A 13,265-nucleotide genomic window follows, 5' to 3' on the forward strand; every position below is an offset into this window, starting at 1 on the left:
CTGGAAACCACATGGGCCAGGATTCTCCCAGCAAGGTTGTGCTTCATCCTTCCCAATGATGCTCATCCTGGTCTGTGCCCTGTAAAGGCACGGAATCATAAATTTTCTGGTGTGAGCCCCATTCCTCTGCCTCTGTTTCTGTGCAGTGTTCAGCTTTTTTCTAGGAATGCTTCCCAGCTTTCTGTCTAATGCTACAGAAGGTGTTGGTGTCTTTTTTGCTCTGTCCAGGGGTTATTAAATAGTAACCAAAATGTGTCCCACTCCTGGACTAGTTCCTCTAGTAACCTCCATGCAGCCTGCTCAGTCTCCTTTGGAAGTGGTATGTCAGCATCCCTCTGCAGGGTGGATGGGAAACTACCTACCACTTGTGAATTCATCCAAATAATTTCCAATGAACTTAATTTCCCACGTCAGCTGTTTTGCTGAAGTCCAGATAGACTATATGTGCTGTTTTAAAAAATGAGGATTTTGATCAGAGAATGATAACGACATAGCTGGTGTGATTTATCTTTGTGCATTTTCTCCTGCCACCATGGGATCTAGAGCTCTTTCCTTCAACATGTGTTAAAAAGCCTTGCTTGCTTGTGAAATCAGACTAAAGATATTATAGTTGTCCAGATCACTTGTCTACACTTCAAAAAGAAATCTGAATATAATATTTTCTTATTGTATCTGATTGCACAGATTTATTAAATACATCTTTACCTTGTAGCTATCTTACATCTGGATTTCCAAACTGATGCAGGGATGGCACTGGTTCTTCCTGTGATTAAATCTATTGAGAAAAGACCAGCAAATGAATCCCATTCACCATGCCTTTAATAACAAATGTAGGCAAATAAAACATCCTTGAGGACTCTTGTTTTTCAAGCTTTGTATAGGTAGCATGGCTTCAGACTGCAGCGATGTCTCTCAACGCATTTATCCACCCTGTCACCTGCAGAAACTAGTAGTTTGGGTATTATACAAAGCAGTTGGCAAAGGATGGCTGCAGGAAGGTTTGCAATGAGCTCTGTTATCGTAAAGAGCTTTGTCGTTAAATGGAATGTCCTGTATGGACACTCTAACTTTTATCTTTCTCTAAAAACATCCAGCTAACGTGGTATTAACTGAACTAGTATGATAGATGGCTGGGTTATAATTGAATTAGTTGGGAAGCATTGACCTTTTTTGATGTATAATGTCTCTGAATGTGAACAACAAATACAAACTAATGCTTTTATGAGTTTGCTGGGTGAGTTTAGCCATCAATTGACTTGTGATAAATAAGACGTTGTATGCTCCAGTCAATGGAAAACATGTTTGCAGCTCCTGTGCTTGTTTTTCTGTATTCTTTGAAATCAGCTCTGCAGGCACACATTACTCAGGTGTGGTTTTTATGTTATGAGCTGGACCCAAATGTGAATTCAAGTCCTCAGAGGGCCTTATACTTGCTGGATAATGATAAGCCCAGCAGCTAGTGCTTGGTGTTAATTGTTTGCTCCCTTACTGTGTGGCCAGATTAGCTGACAACGACCTGATGAGATTTCCGCTGTTTCTGCAGCACCTCTTCTCATCAAACTAGTTGTAGATCAATAGCTGTTACCTCTATAAGCCATACCAAAAGTGAAGTTAGATGAGAAATGCAATTAGAAGACAGGAAGCTATTTGCAAAGAATTCATGCTGTTTGTTCTCATTGCGTTTCTACACCTTGGTCCTTCCAGCTCTAGAGCAGAAAATGAAATTTTGCTGTTTATCTTTTATTCAGTTTGGGTTTGACAGAAAAATCACTATCTCTCTAACGTGGGACATTTTATTAGTGTTTATCTGACCATGATAAATTCACATACTGCTACTTGCCACTGGAGCCAAAATAAATGATTCCCTAGGTGGACAGGGTGCTTGAGGAACTGATGGGTGTCTGATATGCTTCTTCAAATCCAGCCTAAGCCAAGAAAACTTGTCCTGAAAAATGTCTGTTTACTGTCTTGAGTGAAACGAGCTGATGGGTCTCATCCTACATATTGGCACCTCTAAAATGACATGTCTTTGGAGCAGGAAGACTGTCTACTACTGCCTGTGCTTATTTGCAAGTGCAGCTAACTCCCGGTGGCTTTGGTTTTCTCCACCTCACTCCCCCTTTCATGCAGGATTTGCAGATACTTACTTGCAGGCAAAAATTACCAAACCCCTCTTCAGATCTGAGACTCACCCACATCCAACTAAGAGCCTGCAGCTACAGCAGCTTTTCATAGTTACTATTGGTTTAGGTAAAAGCATAAGTTGTATTCTTCCAGTTTGTGTGTGTGTCTTTTGCCTTAGGCTCTTTCTTTTCCTCTGTGGGATCAATTACCTTCTTATCCTTCGATGCAGCGTCTGGCATGTCCTGTTGGAGCACAGAAGCAAGGGCATTGCCACAACAAATTGCATCAAAATCATCCCTTGGATGCGAGATTTTTGTCACCAGAAGGGCCAGCAGAAGGTGTTTTAGGGAGCACGGTGGAAATGCATTGTCATAGCTTAATTTTCACCTAAGAAAAAAACCCCATCATAGTGTCTCCAAATTTAACTCAGAGTAAGCCATCGAAGACCAACCGGTTACTGGCAGAAGTTAAACTTGTCTCATCACTACTTTTGTACATCTCTACCCTCCTCTCCTGCATCTTTGGATACTTCCCAAAACTCATCTATGCTTCTGATGCTTATCACTCAAGTCTAGATATTGTCTATAAGAGGCTTTAAAAATCCTTCTTAGCTCTTCACCTTTGGTAATACTTGGCAGTGATGGAGTCTACAGTACTGAACTGAAAGAATAAGGTCTCTCCTACCATCTTTTCCGTCTCTCTGTGTAAGTGTGAAATACGATGAGGCTATTTTAAAGATTTGGCTTGCGAATTTAGAGGCAAGTTCTGGCTGGGCTATATGCGAATGTTCAGTGGTGGCAAAGGCTGACCCTGACATTTATTGCCCAGACATTGGCATCAGGTGTCGTGCTTGGCTGGTCTTGGTATCTTCTTGCTCATTCACTCCTGCACAGCTCCAGCCCAGCTGTGAACAGATGCAGCTTCTTGCATGTGCTGTGGTGCTGTGTCCTCCCTGGGATGTTTCTCCTTGGGCTTCTCTCTGCATCTCCTGGTGAGACTTTGTGAGTCCTCCTGGATTTGATGTGCACGAGCAGGTCAAATATGACACACCTTGTGGGTCTTCCCTGGTACAGAGCACAAGAGCAATCCCTTTAAGTTTTGTATCTTTCCCATGTGCTAAACAAGTTGTGTCAAAACTGCCATGTAAAATGTGGTTTGACATTGTCTCCATTGAAAAAGCAATTATGGAAGAGCTTAGGCTGCAACATGCGTAAAATCCCCCAGATATCACAAGGAAAGTGTAAGGACTTGGAATAACTCACCCAGGGAGCGAACCTTGCAAACCTGATTAAATTCAATAGAGATACAGAAGAAGAGATTCTTTTTCTCTATGACCTGCCCACAGTCAATGGGAGAAAAGATTAAATGCTAGAAAGGTTTCAATCTATTTGTTGTGGTTAAAGAGCCTCGTACAGGATATGTCACAAGCAGTTCACTGTCTTCATAATGTAATTTAAGTTATTGTGATCCATAGGTCATCTGTCTTTCATCTGCTATTTTTCCCAGCATGGAGAAGCAGGACTTTCTGTCTGATAAAGGCATCTTGTTATGATGCAGCTTATTATATTATGCAATACCTCATGTGAATGATCCAGTGTCCTATAACAGGGCAGTGACATGGGGGAAGGAACACAAGAGAACAGGAATATGTGAAGACACGTTTCCCTTATTCTCTAGCGGCAGTCGGATGGTGTCACAATGCCTGTTCCAGCCTTACCAGCCACTGAAGAAACCCCAGGGCTGCTGAAATCGATAGGCTTTTTGCTGACAATTTCAAATTAAGTGAGTGATTTAACCCCAGCCAAGCCCGAAGACAAAACCTGATGTGTGTTGCTGCCTGGATGCTTGGACTGCAGCCAGCCCATTTCGCACCAGATGGAAGTACAAGGTGGCCTGAAGATGCCAGCAAGAAATGACTTGTCCATAGCGATGTTCTGACCTACTCTCTGCTCTTGGAGCACAAAACCATGCATCCCTTCAAGGGATTTTAAGGCAGACAAATGCAGCACAGAGGAAAGGATACTAGGAATAGTGAACAATTTAGAGATTTGGGACAAAACGTGTGAGATGTCCTTTAGTGCCTCCATAAGTGCTCGCATGTCTGGTATGTGGGAGGTCAGGAGAAGGGAAGCTGCCCTCGGCCCCCACACAGCAGTTGCCTTTCCTTTAGACTCCCCACTTTGCCTGGGCTCAGCAGAGCATATTGCTTAATCCATGACAGCCTCAGAGCATCTGGTTGATATGTGATCCTTATTCCCATGGTGAAGATGCAGGAAATCGATGTAAATAAAAGCAGAGCCAAGGAAGCCCAAGGTTAAGTGGAGGTGCATTCCTGCTCACCATCAGGCGTGGACAAGCTGGACCTAGGATTGTTCCCCCAGTGAGATGCTGTTTCCTGGAACAAAACTAACAGAGGAGATGGGAAGCTAGAGCTTAGAACAACCAAGAAAGCAAAAGGCAAAAAGTTGCAACTTTCGGTCTGCTGGAAAAAAGAGAAATAAACCCTTCCATCAGTGATGGTTGCTTTCCCTGGACCCACCTGGCAGAAATGAGAACTTGTCCTTTCACTCAGCAATGATTTACAAAGGCTCTTCCTTCATTTTGCAGACTACAAGATTGAAATGAGGATGAATAGCTCCATCCTGCAGGACAGTGCCATCAACCGTGCTGATACTGGGGAGGGACACAAACCTGAGAGGGTGCTGAGTGTGGAGGGGGGGGTCAGATGTTAGCGCTCCCCACCTGAGTGAGCAGAGGAGTTCAAAGGCTTGGGGATATTTTGAAGCAACTGTTTCACTTTTAAACCTAAGAGAGGATCAAGCACTGGACAAACCACTGAAAGCAATTATAGTTTCTTCATTCCTTGATGCCTTCAGTGGAGACTGCTGGCTTTTCTGGAAGATACTTTTTTAATCAAATGCAAACTGCTGATCTAAACACAGTGGTTATTGAGTGAAATGCTATGGGCTATGCTATTCTGCAGACTGATGAGCTAATAGTCTCTGCTGGCCTTAAAATCTAGATGGACATTTTAAGAGGATTCTATAAAAAGGCCACCCCAATAAATAATTACTCAGGGTGGTAGAAGCTAAGGCATTTATGAACTCCTTGGTGACCACAATAAATCTGAAGACTGTTTAACGTATTATCGAAGTGCCAGCAAGTGCAGTCCAACATCCATCGATATGACTGGAAAGTCTCCTCTGGTTTCAGTGAGTGGTCAGGTCGTGGTCAGGTCATGTTCACATAAACAGTGCGAGAACTTAGAGACAGCAGGGATGTGGGGCTGTGTCACCTTGCAGTTCGGATCATTGCTGGAGCTGAGATATCTTCCTTCAGGTTTTAACTCTCACAGGAAGGTTATTTTAATTTTCCTTTAAAAAACCTTGATGAGCCAGACTTGAGGATGAGCCAGTAACCAACAGAGAGACAGATTGCATAGAAAATTCACCTGAATGTGCAAGAAATCAGCAGGTACTTTGCACAGCTTGGAAATACCTTCTCCTCTCTGGAACTTGGTATGGAAGTTAACACCTTCCCAAGAGCTCACACAAACAAATATATCTCCAGCCCTGACCTGAGGTCCTACACAGCCTGTTATTGAGCTGTGGTTGAGGAAACTGTGCAAAGTAGACAGGTGGTTACCTGTCATGCTTGCTGTTGCCTTCACCTGTCAGATCAAGAGGAACCGGTGCCCAAACAACCAGAGCAATGGCCGAGTGCAGATAAACCGACTCCATCTGCACAACCTTCCAGCACTCTGCAAGATGCTTGCTCCCTCCTAGGGGCTGCAATTGAAAAGGAGTACTTGATTTTTTAATTTTTTTCCCCCCACTTTTGACCTAAAATCAGTTGCACATGTACTTTAGTGCATGTTCAACTCCTAAAAGGGAGTTTGTCTCTGCTGCTCCCGGAGAAGCATCTGAATCTTGCTCCTTTTGCTTGTGGTTAACAATGCACTCAAAAAGACCTAAACTGCAATGCCCAAGCAAAGGCTCATTTATGAAGAGTGGTTGTGAATATAAATCCTTGAATTTTTTCTGGATCTTCTTCAGTTGGTTAAACAAGCTTAAATGTAAAGTTTATTCTCTTGGATGGATTACACTGTGACCAATCACCAGTGCATTTGTACATTGTTTTAAAAGTCTATTTTGTAAATGCTTGAACATGCAATATGGGGGTTCATTTCTCAATGACATTTGTGCCAGCAAAAGCCAGTTGTTCCCACACCCACTGGAAAGAACTTCGACATAGCAGAGGGAAATTCATTAAAAAATGTAGGCTGATATTCACAGAAATATTTTATCTTATCCATCCCACTTCAGAGTTAGTTTTCTATTTGTTTGTAAATATATTGAGGGAAAAAAATTCCCTTCTGCCTAGGACTGCTGTCGAGTGTACTGCTTTGAAGAATTTGGCATATTATCTAGTCAGCACATCTGGTATGGGTGGATGCTATTCAACAGGCTGATTGTTGTTGTTGTTGTTATATTTCAAGTGATCCTGTGCCAAAATCTGTTTAGCTGAACAAGAAGTTTGCCCATTATCAATCACTCACTGATAACCACTGCCAGCTCAAAAATGCATCTTTCCAGGCATTGCCTGCGTGCACGCTGGCTGCAGAAGCCAACTTCAGCAATATCGATGCCCTACTGAGATTTCAGAGGAAGTACAAATATGGAGCACTTGATAAAAATAGCAATCTGCAGGCTACATATTGCTAAGTGCTATTGAACAATGCGGAAAGTTTTGGTGTTTGTCCTTAACCAATGTTCCACCCAGACTGCGACAGAGGAGGGAAGGAAGCAGCACCCTGGGTTGGCCGTCCCTTCTAAATGAGGTTGCTTTGCTCTCCCAATTCCTGGTTGAACACTCCAGTGAGCACAACAGGGCAGAGAGTCTTGTCTCACTGGGATGTCACCACTTGGACTCCCAGCACAGGGCTATGCCTTGGGCTTCAGATTTTCTCTTGAAAGCAAACCCAGAGGAGACTAAGGACTTGCTATTGACACACTAGCAAATGTAAGGCAGTCTCTGTACTATAAGCTATATTGGTGAAGGAGTGTTTTTTATAAATTTTGATATAGTTTGATTGCTGCTAGTTGTTTGAAAATGTCTGTGCTAAAGAAGGTGCTACATATGGTCACATACCAGCTAAAATGAAATTTATTTTCTTTTACCTTTTATTTTCATCAGGGAATTATTTGGGGGTTCCCGAGAGCAGCTAAACCACCAAGTTGTTTGACAGGTTTTCTCTCTTGTTTTTCGAAAGGCACAAAATTGCCCAGAGGTTGCAATGTGGAAGGTGAGGAAAAGGTTTGCTGCATAAAGATTTCTTGGTGCTTTAAAATGAGCCCTTGGGCCGATCACTTTGCTGTCAATGGGACAAGCAGTTTGGTTTATCACATGTGGAAGTCTTTGCAAGGTAGAACAGCATAACAGCTGTGTGGTGCTACAGCCACACTGCATGAGATAAGGCCCCTGCTTTGCTCTGAGCTCAGACTTGCTGCAGTTTATACCAGTTTGTTGGATGCACATAGTTCTAGAGGGGTTGCAACCAAAAGAATATTTTGCAGAAGAGTGCGGGCAAGACATGAGTGGAAAAAAACCTGCTTCCCCAGGGAGAGTTATCAGTATGGAGAGGGAGCTAGAAAGTTCCAGAGAAACAACTAGCTAGTGTTGGAGTGATTAAAGCCAGATTCTCTTTGTTAGGTCTTACCCTCAACATTAGCCTCTCCTTCAGCATCCATCAGCTTCGGTGTTTCCAGCCCTGTGGAGTCATTCCTGTGCATGAACAAAAAGCACTATCACTGCTGTGAGAAAGGACAAGACAGTGGCAATATGTTCATTTTTGGGTAGCTGGGATTAGCATCATGTGTGAATGAAGAACATGCACTGGGCCAGGCAAGCAAACTGGGTTGAAATATCTTTAGATTAGTTTTATGCTACATAGATAAGAGACTGCAGCCTCTGTGTGGAGCTGAGCACCGTTTCTGCAGCACTGAGATGCCAGACAAGCTGGGAAAGGTGGGTGTGCACAGATCTGGACACCCCTGGCTCAAGGAGACATCTCCTACGTCCAGTGGGTCACCTGCTTAATTTGGAAGGAGTTCCTGAAGGGGAGGGCAGGGAAGATGGAGGCTAAGGGGGAGCCAGACAAGGTAAATGTGCCAGTGACTGAAGGAAAGAGGAGATGAAAGGGAAAGGAGAGTGGAGAACAAAGCAGAGACATCAAGGAAAGGTGTGTATGGGAACAGGAGATGATGGTGCTAAAATTAGATGGGGAAGGAGGACAGGGAGAGCTGATCTGGTGCTCTCCCCCCAGATGAAATTTGCAGTGAAGCTGCTGTCAAACCTGACCTGGGAAGCAGGGGTAGAACCAGAGTCCAGGTGGGAAAGTAAGGGGAGGGGAGCGGTCAGTGCAGACCTGCAGCATCTCAAGAGGCTCAGAGGGGTTTCCCTGGCCCCAAGGGGGGGCAGCCCTGCTGCTCACAGGCAGTTTCACCCCCTCGCTCTTGAGCATCACCTTCAGCATAGAACACAGCATCTTTTGTAAAATCAACTTATTCTTATGAATCTGCACAGTGTTAACTGTTTCAAACCAATTTTTGCAGGCGATGCCTAATTATATGCTTCTAGTCCCAGGCCACAAAAAGCTAATGAAACCCTTGCCATCAATTAAATGTGATTTCTGTGTGCTGAGGAGGAAGGAAGAAAAGCAAAAGACGAAGTGACCAAAATTTCCTCTAGCTGCAGCCTGGCTTTGGGGCACGGCTTCTCCCAATTGCCCTTGACTTGGGAGATTTGGGGCTTGAGGGTACAATGGTCTATGCAAAATACACTGGATGCAATGGGGGAGCAAAGGACACGTGTTGAAGAGCATCGCTTCCACTGAAGCCTTGAGCTTTTAAATCACTGGAAATTCTCACCAGACTTCACAGGAGGCAGTTTCACATCCCAGCTGCAACTCGAGCCAGCGAGCACACACCAGGACTGTGTGCCAAGGGAGTGCTGGCTGGTATGTGACCATTTCAGCTGCGTGGTCCCTTTTCCTCCCAGGAGTTCAGGATTATGCAGTTGGGGACTTCCTGTCAATCAGGGGATTGTTGATCAGACATCCTCTTTCATAATCACGGAATGCATTATCTTATTATTATTATATTCCTTAATTTCTAGCTGGACCAGCTTTTGTTATGGGACCCAGCTCTGGAAACCTGTCAGAACCTGGACAAAACCAAGTAAGATCAGCTAGACCTGGACTAGCAGTAAGAAATGTTTCCTGGTTCTCTCTTGGTGTGTGCAATTCTGAGGGTACAAAGAGTTTTTTGCCCGTTCTGACAACCTGAAGGCATGCTCTATAGGAAGTGGTGTAGGGCTGAAATCATCCAGCCATGCAATTTGCAACTAAATGGCTATTTATAGCATAAAACATTCGGGGAAAAAAAAGAAAAAGTGTGGAAAATGGGGCCCAAGGACACTGCCTCTTTCAATGCTCTTAAGTAGTGGTAAGAATAAATGTAGTATAAACACCCTTTTCTTCTATTTGCAAAGATGGGTGTTTATCATCTCCTCTCATAGTAGCTGCTATGTGCATTGTGTCTTTACAGATTAATATTATACATCCACAGGATCACATACAATATTCTTCAAAGTCAGTGGAAGAACCCTCTCCTGACCCCTTGTTTCTCCCAGAAAAGCAGAGAGGTCTATTCCTAAGGTCGTCAGAGTGAGTAAAACACATAGTTTTATGCCAGTTTGTCCGTAGTGGTCTGATGCCCATGGCGTGTTTGTGCATATAACAGTTTGAATTGATTCTTCTAGGAAAGAGAAGCTGATAGATAGTCCAATCCACAAGCAGTACTAACAACATGAAAAGTCAAGCCTTTGACATCTTTCTGCTTTATTCACCCAGCAACACCTCTATTAAAAACTCTTTGCAATATTTTCTGGGTGGTGTGGCAAGCTGACCACCAGCAAGGAAAAAAGTGATGCTCAGACCTCAGGTAAGCTCCTGCCTGCCCAGGCAGGCAGTGAGCATAGCTTAGAGCTCCACATGCATTGTAGCACACCTGAGATGGGGACTCCCACCCTTTGCAGCCCGTGCAGTACCTTGTGCAGGTGTCCTACACCCCTAGACCCCATCCCTCCAGGGGCCACAACCTGCCTGCTTAAAGGGGGGCTATGGTACTGCCAGCCTGAGTTGAGGTCAGGTACCATGAGCAGCTGTGCCAGTGCATTGGTGGCCTTTGCACCCTACGGGTGGTGGGAGTGCAAGGGTTGGCATTGGGGTGCAATGTCCCCAAGTGGGAGGCAGTTTCCTTTCAGCTGGGCATCCCCAGCCCCTGCCTGCCTTTGCACCAGGCTGTGCTCTCACTCTCTACCCGGATTTGGGGTGCAGGGGGATGGGAGGAAACAGCGGGGCTGACAAGGCAGCGGGAACTGAGTGATGCTCCTCAGCCCAAGCAGCAACTGAGGCTGTGGGGGCTCAGGGCTGCCGGGCCGGGCCCCCCCCCCCCCCCCCCCCCCCCCCCCGCAGCTCCCGAGGCTGCGAGAGCAAGCCACCACTTGCACTGATGAGGATAATAATAATAATAAAAGCAATAATAATTTTTAAAAAGCCGAAGCGCGGATCTCCCCGCCGCTCACCGTCCCTGCGGGCGGCCGAGCCCCCCGGCTCCCCGCTGCCGCAGCGCCCGGGGCCGGCCGGGGCAGCCCCCTCCCGCGGTGGGGGGCGGCGCAGGGAGGCTCGGCCTGTGCAGCCCCCTCCCTCCTCCCCCCTCTTCCTCCTCCCATGCCAACCTGCTGCCGCCTTTGTCAGCGCAGCCTGGCGCTATGGCATCCTGCTGGGGCTTCAGGCTCCGGTTCTTCCTCCTGCTCCTCCTCCTCGCTGGGAAGCGGCTGCTGCAGCGGCAGAGCCAGCCCTGACGGCCGCGTTCCCCGGGCAAGAGGCAGGCGGAGCCCCCAGGTGAGCCCCAGGTGCGGGAAGCGGGGCACGGATGTGCTAAGGTGCGGACAGGCAGAAAGGGGCGCTGGGGACAAGTGCCGTCTGCTCCACAGCCCCCAGGGATGCACAGGGGACCGGGGTGCCCAGGAGGGGACTTCAGCACCGGTTCCCTCCTGCCGGGTTGGGAGCAGGTGGGGTAAGTGGAGGTAAGAGGTTCCCTCCAGCCCCTGTGGTCCCTGACGGACACCCAGGGGTCCCACCTCTTTGTCAGGCTCCTCAGGAAAGGAGGGGACTCAAAAATCTTGAAACTACTTCTATGACTTTGGCAGCTCCACTTCAGTCCTGAACAGCTGGATCTGTCTGTGGGCGGCTGGAGGGGAGCAAGTGGGTGACCCCAGGTCTGGGCCCTGGGGCCCCCAAACCTCAAGCAGGGAGCCTGGAGAGATGGGGAGCGGGGAAACTGGACCCACCAGGGTGAGGAAGCTGGTGTGTGCAGAGTCAGGTCTGGGTTGGCAGTAGGGTTGTTATAGGTTTGCCATGCAAAAATCCAGGTTGCCTATAGATTGAAAAAATTGCTCGTGTTTAATACAATTAGACCTTTTTTTGTTTATCTGTCAGTGTTTGCAATGATGTTTCCTTATGCCAAAATTTTTGGGAAAAATGTGATTTGGATGTGCTCTAATAACATATTGAGAGAACAGTATTTGTGTGTCTGTATGGGCCAATAGTTCACAAAGAATAACCAAGAGCATATGATGCAGTAATAATTCAAGTAATTTATTGCACAGTTTTAGCGGTTGTTTGTACTTGTCCAGGTTGTATAGATGCCTTAACCTGGATTGCATAACTGGACAATGCAAATAACCAGGCTAATGTTATTGTGCAAGACAAATCAATGGCAAACCTTGTTTGACTTGAGCCGCGACACGGCTGTGAGGGTATGCTGCCTTTATCCAGAAGTTCCTCGTTAATTTTTGCACTGGGAGCCTTTAAAGGCTGCTGAATTCTAGCGGCAGGGGGGCTGAAGTGTTGTGCAGAGTCTGCCTCTTTTGAGGAGCTGGATTTGTAAAGTGTGGTTTTCCAAGGCTCGTTCACACAAGATAAGAGCCTGAAAATAGCTCTGACCCCCACACTGCACCGTGGATGGGGTTAGCGGTGGGATGCCTGGGCGGGTGCAAAGCGTATGTGGTTCTGTGCCGAACAGCAGCCAGCTGCTGGTGAAAAGCGGTGCACAAGCCCCCTGAGCTCCCAGGCTGCAGGCATCCATCCCCTTCGGCTCTGGAGGAGTGTACAAAAATCCCACCAGTGAGCCAAGGAACCAGCACCCATCTCCCACCCGCCCCAGGGACCGGAGCCCACCCTGCTCCGCACAGCTGAGCCAAGGGCCGGCAGGAGTCTGGTTGTGTTGGGCTGTTCGGGATGACTTTCCTCATCAATGAAAGGTGGAGAGAAGCGATTGCCATTGCGTGGGCAGGGCTCCAAAGTGCGCTTTTCAGTTTTCTTTTTAATGGGCAGCAGAAGGCAGGGGGAGGAGGAGGAATAAGGTGTGCGGAAACCGGCATTGTTTCCCGTTTGTGTGCGTCGTAGGAGCCAGATGGGGCTCGAGATGTCTGCTTGTTTGTCAGAAATTTCTTAATGTTTTGACAGAGGAATGGATTTGTGAGTACGGGAGAAAACAAAAACTGAATTCCATCTCGCTGTGTTACATGTTTCATGCGAGGCGTGCATTGCCTACCCTGTTTTATAGTATCTGGCACTGGGAAGACAGGCTGAAAGATTTATGAGCTCCAGTTAATAGTAAAACAGCATATTACAGGCTCTATATTAATGTTCTCCTGCGCTGAAGTAGCTGGCTCTTTCTGGGGGAATTTATGCGAGGATCACTTGCTCTGTTGTCGCTGCAATAGTATTAAAGGGTGGCCCGTTAGTCACCGTGGGGGGAAACGAAACAAGGATGCTGTTTCCCTCTTGGCAGGCAAATCAAAGGGAGTGGGAAATGGTGACTCCAGCAACCGTATCTGTGTATTAGCTGCACCTGCTGCGAATATTGGGAAATGGGGAGAGCAAATGTCAGAGGCACAAAGAACAGGGAAGGAAATGAAGGAGGAAATAAGAGAGGAAGGTAACGTGGTCTGTCTGCCACGATTCAGGCTCATGGCAGGCATCTTGGCACCCTGCAGCTGCTCAGGGCAGTCTA

The 13,265-nt window shown here is 46.5% G+C and overlaps 1 protein-coding gene and 1 long non-coding RNA gene across 4 annotated transcripts in view; one reads left to right on the forward strand and one right to left on the reverse strand.

Annotated features, from left to right (window-relative positions):
* Window positions 1–11,006, reverse strand: LOC139828960 (uncharacterized). 2 transcript variants are annotated; one of them, XR_011741110.1, is made up of 3 exons: window positions 10,924–11,006; window positions 7,844–7,908; window positions 1–79 (listed from the first exon to the last, which is right to left on the reverse strand). It is a non-coding gene; the product is annotated as an uncharacterized lncRNA (long non-coding RNA). The 2 variants fall into 2 exon arrangements; XR_011741111.1 differs by lacking the exon at window positions 10,924–11,006 and adding an exon at window positions 9,054–9,165.
* The window catches only part of MINAR1 (membrane integral NOTCH2 associated receptor 1), an 18,781-nt gene continuing 16,476 nt past the window's right edge, over window positions 10,961–13,265 (forward strand). The window contains exon 1 of one of the 2 annotated variants that reach the window (XM_071814034.1): window positions 10,961–11,089. The gene's annotated coding sequence lies outside the window, so the exon portion shown is untranslated. The remainder of the gene's footprint in view (window positions 11,090–13,265) is intronic. The other variant, XM_065847718.2, reaches the window with a different exon arrangement.

This window comes from Patagioenas fasciata, chromosome 12 (genome assembly GCF_037038585.1).
Source record: "Patagioenas fasciata isolate bPatFas1 chromosome 12, bPatFas1.hap1, whole genome shotgun sequence".
In the NCBI taxonomy this organism is placed as follows: domain Eukaryota; kingdom Metazoa; phylum Chordata; class Aves; order Columbiformes; family Columbidae; genus Patagioenas; species Patagioenas fasciata.